We start from the raw sequence: 14,736 nt of genomic DNA, 5'->3' as shown, positions 1-14,736 counted from the left end.
ACAAAATTCACAGCAGCAATCACAAAATATCAGTGGACCTACAGTGTCCTCTAGCAGTGGTTCACATACTTCGCCATGGACAGGTAGATTAAGATCAAGAGAATCTCCTCAAAGCAATGCTAATAGTGGTACGTAGGTATCACGAAAAGGAAAAGAGAAGGTAGATCAGCCCATGTTTGATGTGAATGCAGGTCACTCTTATGTGGATGGTGAATCTAGTGGCTCAGAGCAGAGCATTGATGATGAGTTGGGTATTCCTTCTATTGTTACAACTGGAGTAAGGAAGACCAGGGATGTTTTGAGAGCACCTGGAAGTGAGCCTATTTTGCACAGGTCTACTAGGGTTAGGTATCCTATGGATAGGCTGAAATATGATGGAATTACAGCCATTCACTATGCCTATATGGTTAAAGTGATACAGGAACTAGAACCCACTTCTTTTGAGCAAGCCATGGGAAATGAAAAATGGGAGAAAGCCATGGATGAAGAAATGGATGCCTTGGATGCAAATGCTACATGGGAATTGGTGCCTTTGCCTAAAGACAAGAATGCAATTGGCTGTAAGTGGGTTTATAAGATCAAGCACAATGCAAATGGTTCTGTGAATAGATACAAGGCAAGATTAGTTGTCAAGGGGTATGCACAGACATATGGCATTGATTATGAAGAAACTTTCAGCCCGGTTGCAAGGATGGCAACCGTAAGAGCAGCCATTGCTATGGCCGCATCAAAGGGATGGTCTTTACATCAGATGGATGTAAAGAATGCCTTCTTGCATGGTGATTTGCAATAAGAGGTCTTTATGGAGCAGCCAGCAGGTTCATGCTATTCATCCTGAGTTTGTTTGCAGGTTAAAGAAAGCCTTGTATGGCTTGAAGCAAGCACCTAGAGCATGGTCTGACAAGATAGGACAGTATCTTGTCACTATTGGCTTTGAGATTTCCAAGGCAGATTTCTCACTCTATGTGAGAAAAACAGAGAAAGGGATTATGCTGCTTGTCATTTATGTTGATGATTTGATCATCACAGGTGATAGTGATGAAGATATCCTTCATGTGAAAATGCTATTGAGGCAGAAGTTTGAGATGAAGGATTTGGGAGAGCTGCGTTATTTCTTGGGCATTGAGGTGATTAGATCACCAAGTGGGATACAGCTCTTGCAGAGGCAGTATGGATTGGACATGCTGTCCAAATATGGGATGACAGGCTGTAAGCCTATTTCAGTTCCTTTGGAGCAGAATGTGAAGCTGAGCGCAGATGCAGGTGAGCTTCCGAAATACCCTACTATGTACAGACGCATAGTAGGAAGTTTGATTTACATGACTATTACCAGGCCAGATTTGAGCTATGCTATTGGGTTGGTAAGTCAGTTTATGCAGGCTCCAAGGAAACCGCATTTGGATGCGGCTAGACGCATACTCAGGTATGTGAAGTCCACATTGCAGTATGGACTATTTTATGAGGCTGGGGTTCAGATATAGTTGCATGGATACACTGATTCTGATTGGGTTGGTAGTAGTTCTGATAGACGATCTACCAGTGGATATGTGTTTTCTTTTGGGAGTGCTGCGGTCACTTGGAGCAGCAAGAAAAAGCCTACAGTTGCCTTGTCGAGCACAAAGGCTGAGTACAGGGGTGCAGCAATGGCTGCATGTGAGGTAGCTTGGTTGCATAAGCTACTCTATGATATGCATCAGTCTACAGATGGGCCAGTTGTCATTTATTGTGACAACATGAGCAGTATACACTTGGCAAAGAACCCAGTCTTTCATGCTAGAACAAAGCACATTGAGGTGCATTATCACTATGTGCGGGAGAAGGTTTTACTAGGTCTTATTGATCTAGTTTATGTCAGCACAGAGGATCAGGTAGCTGACATATTCACGAAAGCATTGGGCGCAGAGAAGCTGCGTAAGTTCAGAGACCTGCTTGGTGTGCGGGAATTGGGATTGAGCTCGAAGGGGAGTGTTGAGATATCGAGCTCCACTCACGATATGCCAGGGTGACCGTTGTGTATTTATGTCACCGACTTGTTAGCTGGAGATGCGGTTGGTACACCGCCCATGAATAATAGCTGGATGACAGCTATCCTTATCTACTCTAGTTTGTGGCTCAGTTAGTATGCCACCTTAGTTAGTTGAGTTTGGTTTGAGACCCACATATAGGGTTCTTCTATTTTCTTTGTACTTAAGTTCTTTTGGCTTTCACAACTAAGAAGAGGAAAACTGTTTTCAGCCTCCACCTTTGTGTGTATTCCCCCATTGTGCTTGTGAGAAAGCCTCAAGTGAGACTCCTTCCCTCTCTCCCACTATCTTCACATCCAACTCATTCCAATCATCCTCAGACATATCTGTAGGCTTAGCTTCAATCCCTACCAAAGGTTTAATCTGCTTCTTTTCAAATAGCACATCCCTTATTTGTTCTTTCCGCAAAGAAAAGTTTGTCCCATCAAACTTTTTAATGCTGAAAAACTCCTTTCAGACATGGAAGAGGATGCCATGATGCAAATGAAACAAAATCCCAAATGCTAGTACCTGCAAGAGAGAAATCACACCAAACACTAGGTGCACCCAAATGTATACACCAAAATGGAAGATAATATCACCAAATTTCAAAGGCTTAAAGCATCAAAATGCAACTGACTCATGTGCATATATTATGCATCCATATGAGCAAATTTGGCTCAAAAGAAAATGCCAGCTACAATGGCAATCCCAATGCCAATAAGTGTTAAAATGCCTCAAGCATAAATGCTATCCATGAGCATATGCATCAACAAAATCTCATCCAAGAGATCATAGCACAACCTGTGCATCCACTGCAATATGTCAAAGCTATCCCTCGACATAAAATAGCATCTATGTGCTAAATGTCCATCAATAAAGCATCCACAAGGCAATCTAGGCCTATCAATGCATTCGACAAGGATTGCAATGCATCCAAATGGCCTTTAAATCATCCACTGCAACCCAATGCAAACCAAGAATGAGCGCACAAGGCTCAGACTACAACCAAAGTGATCTGCATAAGGTATATCCAAAAAATCATGGCCCCATGGCAATGACCGCTAGTGAAAATAGAAATTGGAATGCCTCAAAACATGGGTTTCCATGCATAATCAGACTCAGGAAGACATTCTGCAAATATTTCTCTTCTGTTGGAACTCCAAAATCCCCATCGATGAATAGAAAATGGGGAGTCAACCCTTGCAATTGACCTGTAATCAAAAAATCAAACGTGTGAACCTTTGAATGGATTTTTAAGAAAGAAACAGATGATTAGGCATCTCAAAGAGATGGAATTTCTCCAAATCTCCATAGAATTGTGCAAGAGTTGACAGGTAGAGGTTTTTGGGCCTCTAAAACGCAATGGAACAAACGGTTTTGGAAACTGTGATCCCAATCACTCGGTCCAACACATGGACTGATGTAAAGGGCATATTAATATGCATAATAGATGAGTGCAAGAGAGTGGTAGCATGGTGACCAACCCCCCCTCATCATTTTAACTTACTTCCTCGTCTTCTCGCTCTTCCATCATGATGTACTTAGCACCTATCTAATCTCTCCTTTCATCCCAACACTACTTAGTTTCATGACTCCCCTCCTCTCATAGTCTAATGACCTCTTTTCTCCCTTGCCTCATCCTTTCTCCATTTATGTCCTTTTCTCCTCTCCTGTCCCCTTTCTCTCTTCCTGCTTGCCCACTCCCCCATTGTGCTCTTCCCACTCCTTCTTGCTCCTTGCGCCTCCTTACATCAAAACTAAAAGTTTCTTGAGATAATCTCATTCAAATAGTTGGGAGTCTATGCATGCCCAAATAGTCCATCAACATCTTATGCAAGTCCTACATAATAACTCCAAGAGTAGACAAGTAAGAAGAGAAATTTTAGGTCATAATATCTACCATTAAAAAAGAAGGCATTTCTAGAAATTCAAATAAGCCAAAGTGCATCAGCTATGATTTTTTCCCATTCAATTATTTGCCTTTGCATGAGTAAAATGAATTTTTTATTTAAAGGCTCATCTATGAACAAATGCATTTCTTTCCATGCTCTCCTCACTAGAGTAGAACCATAAATAGTTTCAAAACAACTATATTGCATCTCTTGCTTATACACTTGCATACTCTAAGGCTTTTAGAGTTATTCCAATGGCTTTGTACAATATTAGCCACATTAAGCTTAACATTTTCTCATGTATCACTTTGTTCCAAACCAATTCGAATCTCTTTGCCATGCATGTTGTGTTTGGTTTTTTTAACCCCTTGTTTAAAACCCAAATTAGGTTCTTTTAATTCAAATTGGAGAATTGGAATAGGGAGTAGTGAGCTACTATCCATGTAGTTGAATTCTTTTTAATAAAATAGCTTATCTCTTTTTATTCCTAGCCAAGTTTTCCATCTCAATTTAATCTTGTTCCATAATCCCTATGTTTATGGAGCTTTTCTAAAAGAAACAACATACACGAATGGCCTCCTCATTTAGTTAAACATTTGGAACCTAAAAATATCAAAAGCCCTAATCGAATCTAGGGTCATGGATGTCCCTTTAGGAGACTAGATAGTATTTGATTTAACCCCTCAAATGAGGCATAGATTAGCTTTCATATCCCACTACATCTTTTTAATAATGGTTTAGAATGGAATACTATTGTGAGGTGTTCCACCTAGCTTCTCTAAGTGATCTCACATCATGAATTCTTTTTAGCAATAATTGGTCCCATATTTCCTCTTAATTTAACATTATTTTAAATATGTAGGATGAAGATTGTTTCCTAGGTCAGGGCTCCTGCTAGAGGACCACTCTATGGGCCCTAAGGACCACTCTACTAGTAAAAAATTTTCCTTATCGATGCTTTCCCCACAAAAATTACTTGTTAATTTAGAAAACACCATTTTATCGATGACAATTCTTGTTAATACTTCCCTACAAAAATAACTTGTACGTTTTGATTAATGTTTTGATTAATATAGAGAAAATTGTAGGTGCCACTTCTCAAGATAATGGGATTAATTCATAACTACCCATCATCCTTGATTGAGGCTCAGGGGGTTCACCTCCCAAAATTTTAGTGTACCACGTGCATTCAAAAGGAGGGGTATTTTAATTCCACTTTTGGAAAATTTTTAAGAGGTTTATAATAACAAGAGGGGGTTTTTAATTCAACTTTAGAAAAAAAAATCCATTAGTTCATAAGTAAAGAGGGGTGGTTTTATTGGGGGGGGATTTAATTGAGGGGTTTTTTTAACACCCCTTGAACATACATGGTACTTAGGATTTCATAATGGTGCACCTCCTGAGGATTCAGGGCTTTGCTAGCCATGTCGTCTTCTCAAACATAAAATGGCATGGAAGCCTTTCCTAAGGTGCTTAACATTAGTCACCTTAATTCCACTCTTGCTCCATGATTTTTACCCCAATAATCTATGCAAGAAAATGAACATTGTGGCATCTATATCTATGCATGGAAATTTTTGAATGTCTATCTATGCATTACAATTTGCAAATGCATATGTATGCATGACACTTTGCATTGTGGCATGCATGTCTATGCATGACAATTTGCAAATGTAGAATTTTGAATTTAATGAGGATGCAATCATTGTCATTTTCAAAGATTGTTCATATACTTGCATATTTTTTAAATCAATTCTATAACATGATTATTATAATGACATAAAAATCCTAGATATTAAAAATAATTGATCCTAGAGAGTAACAATTACCTTGGGTCTCTTTCAAATGATTTTGTTCAAGATTGCATTGCTTGTCAATAAAGTCTAAACACACGTTTTTTATGCTATTCTGCCAATTATTTAAAATAATGGAGAAGATTAATAGAATAAAAAGCATTTCAGATGGCATAATTCTTTTGAAAACATGTTTATTACCTTGCATAATTTAGTGAAATACATGAATTATTATTCGTCTTTATGTAGCTTTTATACAAGTCTAACACAAAGAACACTTAAAGTCTTCTCTATCACCTCATTCTCTTAGCATACCGATTGTCATGTTGAAGTTTTAGAGTCTAGACTTATATTGGAGTCCCTTAATATCTTAAAAAATCATGTGAGATGCAACATCATATTTTGAATTTCAAAACTGCATTATTTCCATTTTCTCTTCTTAATTCCGTGTAGAACTTAATTCTCATCTAAGGAAACAACATCATTAGGGGTAAATTTAGACAAAAAGCGAGGTGTTAGCACCATACTTATTTCATTCTCATGATGTCCTTATCATTCCAAATTCTAGAAGTTATTAAGTGAGACCTTATTTTGTTTTAAGGGTTAAAATTGTAATCTTTGATTACAATTTTAACATGTAATCTTTGATTACATGTTAAAATTGTATAAGAATGATATCTATATAATAGCATTTAGTGAGACCTTATTCTAGAAGCTATTTGGTCATACCTTATACTATTTTAAGGATTATCTTTGATTATCTATTAGAAATTTACAAGAATGATATCTATGTAATAGCATTTGTAAATAAGCAAGACAATGATAGAAACATCCTAACAAAGTGGGTTTAAGGACGTTTAAGATACATATGCTAAACGTTCAATCATTGACAAGCTCTCCTTTTGATGATGGGACAATTTCATAGAACATGAAGTGCTTTTAAACAAGGTCTCCCAACCTTCTAATCCGTTAATCCGTGCCTTATTAAATTGTTGTCCTAATGAGAATTTATATGCATGCCATGGGAGATTGTAGATCCCTCAATGACATGTCCAATCATGGATGGAGTTGCTAAAATTGGCATATGGAAATTTTCTTTAAAATAAGGGGACAATTTTAGGGGCACATGAGCTGGTTAAAAAGGAATATATGGAAATTATTTTGGGTGTATTATCAAAGGGAAATTGCAACTCATTCTAGACATTGTATTCCTTTTGTACTTATGCCAAAAGAGAAGAAATGCAGTCTGCCCCCAACTAGCACTATTTTGACATATACAATAATGGCCAAATGTGTTGAGTAATATGGGATGGAAACCAGGATAGGTGTTTATGATGCAATATACCAAGACCCACAACCATGATGATCAAGTTTTTTATGAATTGGATAAGGTGTAAAACTAGTTGAGTGCAATGCACCAATACCCACGATGATCAAGTTTTTTTCATGAATCTGTAAGGTATAATACTAGTTGTTAAGTGCATTAAATTCATCATTTTGACTACAAGAAATGTGTATATGTTTTAATGCTATTTTTGGCACTTTTCAAAAATTGATTGGGCATCAGATAAGAATCTCATAAACTCCTTGATATTTTTGTGGATATTGCCATCAATAGTTATTTTTTATTCCTTTTTTGCCCTAAAAGAGGGCATTCATTTTTGTTGTGCATTTATGCACTTTTTATTTTTTAATCCTTTTTTTCCCCAAAAGAAGGCATTCATTTGTGTTGTGCATTTGTGCACTTTTTATCGCAAAAATGTGGCAGGATGGTTTGTGTTGTTTATTAGCTCATTTTTTTTATTGTCTTACTCATACTTGCCTCAATGGAATTCCTAAATTTTGAAATATACACATTGGCATGGCTGAAATCAATTGAAGACAAATTGTGGATTTCCATGGATCAATGGACTTGAAGAAATGTGATGGCAAGAGTTCAAAGAGTATCCACAACATTTGCACCTTGTTTTGAAATGGGATGATATGAATTACTTTGTTCAATAATCCACCTTGTGGTCAAATAGCCATTTGTCATGATAGACTATAAAATCCTGCCAAGGCTCACAATAATTAAGAGATATTTTATGTTAGCATTGATCATGCTAGGCAAGCACAAGGTGAAAAGCAAAGAGATGCATATAAAAACCATCCTATCCATGCAAGTCATTATTGTTCATAAGAGAGAAACTCTCATTTTGACGTGTAAAATTAAAGTCACAATTTGTATTGTTGTTGCTCACTCATGATCTACCTATCATGAAATGAACAACACATTTAGTTTGATGAAGTAGCATATTTTTTAGATATGTAAGATGTTAGTGGATTCTTTTAACCTTTACTTGAATGTGATACATTGAAATTTTTGGTTGCAATTTGTCATATTTCAAACTTGTAAGAGCTCTGTAACATGAAGAAAATGGAACATATATCACAATCCCTCACATTCTAGACACCATGTATCATGCTTTTACTTTTTCCTATAGATATACAGTCATTTAGCATAGTATGTTCCATGCTTGTATTACTTGTTATCGATTTGGACAAGCATGGATTGAGTTGTAGTCCATTCCCAAGGAAGACATGAAATTGTTTGTGTTTTTCCCTTGTTTCCAGCATTGTATTTTCTTCTAGGAACGATGCACACATTAGTCTAGCATGGGACATAGACATTAGCCTAGCATAGGACTGTCGGTGATGCATGAGATCTAGAGGGATGGGAAGGGAAGGAGGCGCTTTGAGGAGGGGCTCCATCTGAATACCTTGACTAGCAAACCATTTGGATATGTGTGCATACCAAGCCATGCTAACCCTATCTCAGCTAGTCATCTAGATTACTCTAGTGCCCAGCCTCGGTAGTCTCCAACTAGGCAAGGCCCAAACTTTGTGAAGATATATCACTGTTTGGAAGATTGCATCAATCTACATTGTGTCATACCAAAGTGTACTCGTATGATTTGATTAGAAACCGCGAGGGCTTACTCTTAATCATCCTAGATCCCATAATCACCTATTGCTTCTCAAATCTTTGCCAATCGGTTGCCAAGAGGTCACTCCCAAAGAAAGGTTCTACATCCATAGCTATCAGGCTCAGAAGTGCATCAAATAGCCATCCCTTTGTTGGAGGGTCCTAGAAGTGTTCCTAAAACCAATTTCTCTCTAGCGGAACCAAGGCACCTTGCCGTCGGTGATCCATGCCCTGGCTGTATGAGTCATTATGAAAATGGCCCTACAAAGATTGATAGGTGTATGACTACACTATCTCAACCTACTCTCCTCAGTAATTGAACCTATGTCAATGAAGTACTGCTCATCAGTTGTTGAAGATAATAACCTTAGTCTTGCCAAGGCTAAGTGGTATCTCCCTCTCTTTGCAAAACAGCTGTAGGGCCTCTAGGCATCTCTGTAGACACATCATGGAAGAGGAAATGAGGACTATGTCATGGACTATGTCATCTACACAGTGACAATATCTACACCATCAAGTCAATAAGCAAGGATCCCTTTCCTCCTAGGTGATCAATGAAAGTCATGATCTCATCAATGTAGAGCCCAGAGAGTCGATTAGAGTGGTCATACTTGCTACACTCCAATCGTGCTCTCAATCTAGTCTGATAGGCCTCCAAGGTCATCCACTCTCCCTCTAAGTGACTCATATACACTCATCATACCCCAAATTATGTCTCCTGAGACCTGCATCCCACAGTGTCTCCTAATCATGCAGGTTCCTGGGACCATGTCAAAGGGCTTCCAAAAGTCTACAAAGTAGGAGTAGACTTTTTGGGATATGGATCTCGTCTCCTTAATGATAGCCCATTGCATGAAGATGTGGTCAAGAGTGGCATGCTGCCTTTGGAAACCAACTTGTCCCAAAGCCCACTACCCATGTGCCTCTGTGTACGAGCTGAACTCTCTCTCTTGGACTGATCCATAAATCTTGGCCAGAGTCTATGACTAATCATGAGGGTGTAGTAGTTTCGCGTGTCCATAGAGTTCCTTGCTTTGTGTATCGGCACAATGGTGGCGGTACTCCAAGTAAGGGGGAAGCCTTGGTAGTACCACATGTGATTAAACATATGTGCTAAGATTGGAGCCAAAACCTCTTGCCCATGTGCAGTTCACACGCCCTCATGATTCTAGACTTTCTGGTTGTGAAGTTGGATCTATATAGCTTGCACATTCTTTGCACTGAATAGGATGGATGTGGTGGGCCTAGATAGCAAAGACATATCATGTGGTGCTTGGATCAGGACGTCATAGAGCGAGATCGAGTGCATGTGCCACACGCTTGGATTTATGATGAGAATGGGTGGCTTACCCTTAGAGAGAAGTCCCCAATGCAATAGTGGGATTCCCTCCTCGAAATATTTGATCATCTCATCCATCCTATGTGAGAGGAAATACCATCCCTTGTGGTGTGTCAATCATGCGTGATATTTGCTTTGCCTCAAGTGTTGTAAGATGCCCTAAAGACCTCTCACATATGAGGTGAGATCTCATCTCGTGGCACTCATCATCAAACAATGGGTTCTTGGGCATCTTTCCATCTAGGACATGTTGCAAATCGAGTCATGGGAAAAGATCTAAAGATGGCATCATGACCCACAGATGCCAAGGTAATTTTAATTGCCAGCTCGATGGAATCATAGCCACGATAGACATGGCTGATGAGAGCCACCACCACTGAGCAGTATTTCCCACAAAAGTAAATCATGAAGCCTAATTACCTCTAATCCCTTGTTACCATGCACTCTAGTACTCTCCTGAGCATGCAATCCCAATGACTGGTAATTTACTGCACTCATAGTAATCATGCATGCAAGCCCGATGGTGGTAACTGGAACGTGAACAATTGCAGGCCACTGCGGTGGCTGGTAATTAACTGCTAGCCCGGTGGGTCTTAGCTGCCACCACAAATGTGGTTGGGAATATTAGATTCCACCACCTCTAATCACTCATTACCATGCAAGTCAATACTACCTCCTTGAATTAATCAAAATTCGAGCCAACCACCATGGTGGCTCTCACCTTGATCATGTAGTTGGGCTACAAACCAAACCACTATTACATTCCCTTAACCATTTCGTCTTCTATCCCTCTTGACCGTTTTGTTCTCCCTTGCAATCGGACTACAAACTCAAGCCGCCACTATTCCATTTCCTTCATTGTTTCATCTTCTATCCCTCTTGACCATTTCTTTCTCCCTTGCAATCGAACTGCAAAATCAAGTCTCCACTATTCCATTTCCTTCACTGTTTCCTCTTCTATCGCTCTCGACCATTTCTATCTCCCTTGCACTCTTCCTGCAACTTCTATCCCCTCTCGTAATGGACCCTATATAATCCGGGAGCTCCTCACACAATCTTTCCTCCCTCTCTACAGCACAGTTCCCTCCTCCACTAATCTTGAAATCGTGACATATTAGAGCTCCTCTCTCACTCTTCAAAAGACCAATTTGAATGCTCTCTAGAACTTCATAAGGTTGGTACAAGAGGTGAACGTAAAGAGGGGCAACTAGTCTATCAAGGTCAGAAGATTACCATCAATGAAAGCATGATTGAAAATGCTGTAGGTATTTCTGGAGGCAGTTTGCAAGCACACTTTTTCAAGAAGAAGGCAAAGAGACAGGATATTTTAGATGTATACCCTAACACTCAGATTAGTAAAGATGGTGGAGTCAAGCTTTCTAGCTTGCCAACAGACCTTCAAGATGTGTTGAAGAAGACCATTCACTTATTTCCTAATATGAGAGGAACCATGACGTTCTGGTAGGTTCAAGCAACAGTAGAGCAACTGAAAGGAGGTGATGTATCTTTCTTAATGACAAGGGCAATTTCCAAGAGCGTGTTAACCAACCAATGTGGGTTGGGGATGGCATGTCCTATCATGTGGCTAGCATGGTGATAGATATGCCAAGTGGGTGGGAAGGGACAACGAGATCATGTACATGTCAGACAAAGATGTCAGACAAAGGCTAGGGAGACCATCAGGTAATCCACTACACTCTTTTCCCCTCCATGTGGGAAGAAGGTCAGCCCTCTGGATAACAGCCATCTGCAAAGACCATTATATATCATAAAATCATGATTGCTCACTACTCCCATCTCCAGTAGGTGTTGGCCATATCCTATGACCTGTGGTGCATCCTCCTCTACTAGGTACTCTGAGGGAGTCATATCAAAATTCAAGAAAACCCACCTAGCTACTCCCATACGTGATTGAAATCACCTAGAAGGAGGATCTCTTCTTGCCTAGAAAACTCCGTGATATCACCATATATTGTCTCGTATGGGTGTGACCCTATGTGGTGGTGACCTCCTGTACATATGAGGATGTTTCTACACGAGAGTAACATACTGCAATGAAAATCAGTTGTTGTCAAGCAACAGAAGTCACATCCACATGTGGCATGCATGCTCCTCCTTCCACATCACAGATATAAGTGGTCCCAAATGTGATCGGAAGAGAACTATTAGTCCTCCAGAGCCTCATATCTTGCTATCTCCCTCTTATGAATTGACTCCTAGAGGTATTTTGTCACTGTGGGTAGCCCTCTCTCTGGTCTCTCATGTGTCTCAATGTAGAAAATCACATCTCTCTCAGTATAGGTCTCTAAGAAACCCGATAAGGCATATGAGATCAGGAAGAAGCTACAATTCAAATAGGTAGGGAGTTTACATCAATAGGGTTTGGTTGGTACTACAAACCCTGAGGTGATTGCTTTGTACACCATGTAACATAGCAGGCAGGTTAATGGAAAGGGATTATTCATAGGAGTTACAAGCCATCTATTCATAGGAAGGGGTTTTCTTAAATACCTATATGATGTAATTATGTAGGAAGAAGGGGGTTTTTTTAAATGCTTATCTAATGTAATTATGTGCGAAAAAATTTAAAATTTTAAATATAGGGAGATTTTAAATATGTGCTTGCTCATCCCTGAGTCCCCAAAGGAGGTGGCTACACTACTAAGAGTCGCACATAGCATGTGGTATCATGTCAAGACCCCCCCAGGAGAAAAATTGGGATCAAGTAGTAACTAATGATGGCCTACACTATTGATAGGATCTACTCAATTCCAACAACCGGCCTTCACCAATTGTGTCATCAACTTCGTTACAGGAACTTCTGGCAAAAAATAGTAAATAGTTTCAATGTATTTTTCTCTAGATAGTCTTCAATCATGTCGATATCTCCAATCACGAAATCAACAAGGATGTTACTCTACTTTTCATTAATTGCATTCTCTGTTAACAACCATTTTATTGTCCTTTTCAGCACAAGAATGAATTCCATATATGTGCTTTTCATAAATTTCATTCTCTGTATAGTCTTCAGACACAAACATATTTTAAATAGAAACAAGTCCTCCAATAAAATTTTCCAACTATTTCAATCTACTCTCCCTTCTTTGTAAATTAAATGCACCTTCAAGCTTTTTGTGTCCAAAGTTACATTTCTACGTAAGCATCTGTTTGCATATTTCAAGTTTTCCAGAGAGTGAGCTCTAATTTCCGCAGTTGTTTTCCTATCTGAAACTAAAATTGTGTTTTCAAATTGGAAACGAACTTCATTTTCTCAATGTCATGCTGCGACCATACATTTGTGTATGGCAAGGCAATGATGGAATCATTAGGTAATACTTAGCAAGCAATTGGTACTAATGATTAGCAAACTATAGCCAGCATTGCAACAAAATGATTGTAAGGTTTCGCAATGAATCACGCAATCCACAGCAAATTGCAATCTAAATAACACGCCAAGTTGTCAAACAATGTAGCAAAGTGCAAACAAATGGCACAACAGCGGAACTACGCAATGAAACATAGCAACCAAACAATGCAATGCAAAGCAGACTGGCGCAAAGCATCGCAGAGAAGCGCAAACCAACACAGAATCTACAAAGCGCATAACAAAGCAGCACAAACCAAGGTAGACTAGCGTAAAACAGGGACTAGCCATAGTAAAACCTCAAACTCTCCATGCCGAAGAATAAACCGAGGTTGTACTTTTCAACCAAGAAAGTGCTCCTTTGGCCCATTCCCCTATCGTTCTCCTCCCCTACCTCCTTACCTTTCCTCCCCATCCAGGGTTCCCTTTCGCCCACCCCTCTCTGAGCCTCTTCCCTCTCCATCCCTGCCTCTCTCTTTCTCTACCGTTCCCCCCAACTTCCCTCCATTTCCTCTCCTCTCAACCTGTGATCTCTCCTCAAACGGCATTCCCGCGATGCCCAGCATAACTAGCCCTGAAATTTGAAGCCTTCAACGACCTTCAAAGCCCTTTAGGCAGGCCATTGGAAAAGTTGAGGTTGCAAATGAAGGCCAACAATTGAACAAGGTTGCAAATTTTTGCATATAAAAACATGTATTTACCCCTATTTACTTACTTTGTCCTTCAATATGAAGGTTAGGGCAGGCCTTCAAATTTCAGGGCTGCATAACGTAGGAGAGGATTTTGCCTCAAAGATCGCCCGCAGTGTGAGAACGTAGAAAAATTTGTGTCCTGTGAATTTCTCGAGACTGGTAGCGACGTTTCACGTGAAATCGGCTATTCTCTTTGGCTGCAAAGTAGCGAAAACCTAAGCAATCCTATTTCCACAACTATTCTTCCCAAATTTCCCGATGTTAGCGACACCTCCTGACAACGATGGCGAGAGCTTTGAAAACTGCAAATTGAGCCTCAACCCTTCGCTCGTCCCGGCCCCTTGTTCTCGCCTCTGCTGTTGCCCCTCTCACCGCCCCTCCCTCCCCCTCTTCTCTCCCTCCTCTTCTCCTTGCCTCAACACTCCGCCCTCCCTCCCTTTTCATCTCCTTTTAGCCCTTCTCATCACCTCTCCCAACCGTCCCTTCCCTTCACCTCTCTCCCTCTCTCTCAACTTTTCCTTCCCCTCGTTAAGTTACTTTAGGTGGTTAAGTTACTTTAAGTAGCTTATGGTAGTTTGGTCATTGCCCAATGTGTATCTATGCACTTTACGTTAATCAACGGTAGTTGGTCATTACCCAAAATGTATCTATACACCAACGTACGTAAATTTTTTAAATTAAATAC

This window comes from Dipteris shenzhenensis, chromosome 11 (assembly GCF_047967505.1).
Source record: "Dipteris shenzhenensis isolate YYH24624 ecotype China chromosome 11, Dip_SZ_1.0, whole genome shotgun sequence".
NCBI classification, from domain to species: domain Eukaryota; kingdom Viridiplantae; phylum Streptophyta; class Polypodiopsida; order Gleicheniales; family Dipteridaceae; genus Dipteris; species Dipteris shenzhenensis.
Note: the sequence above shows the minus strand (reverse complement) of the source record.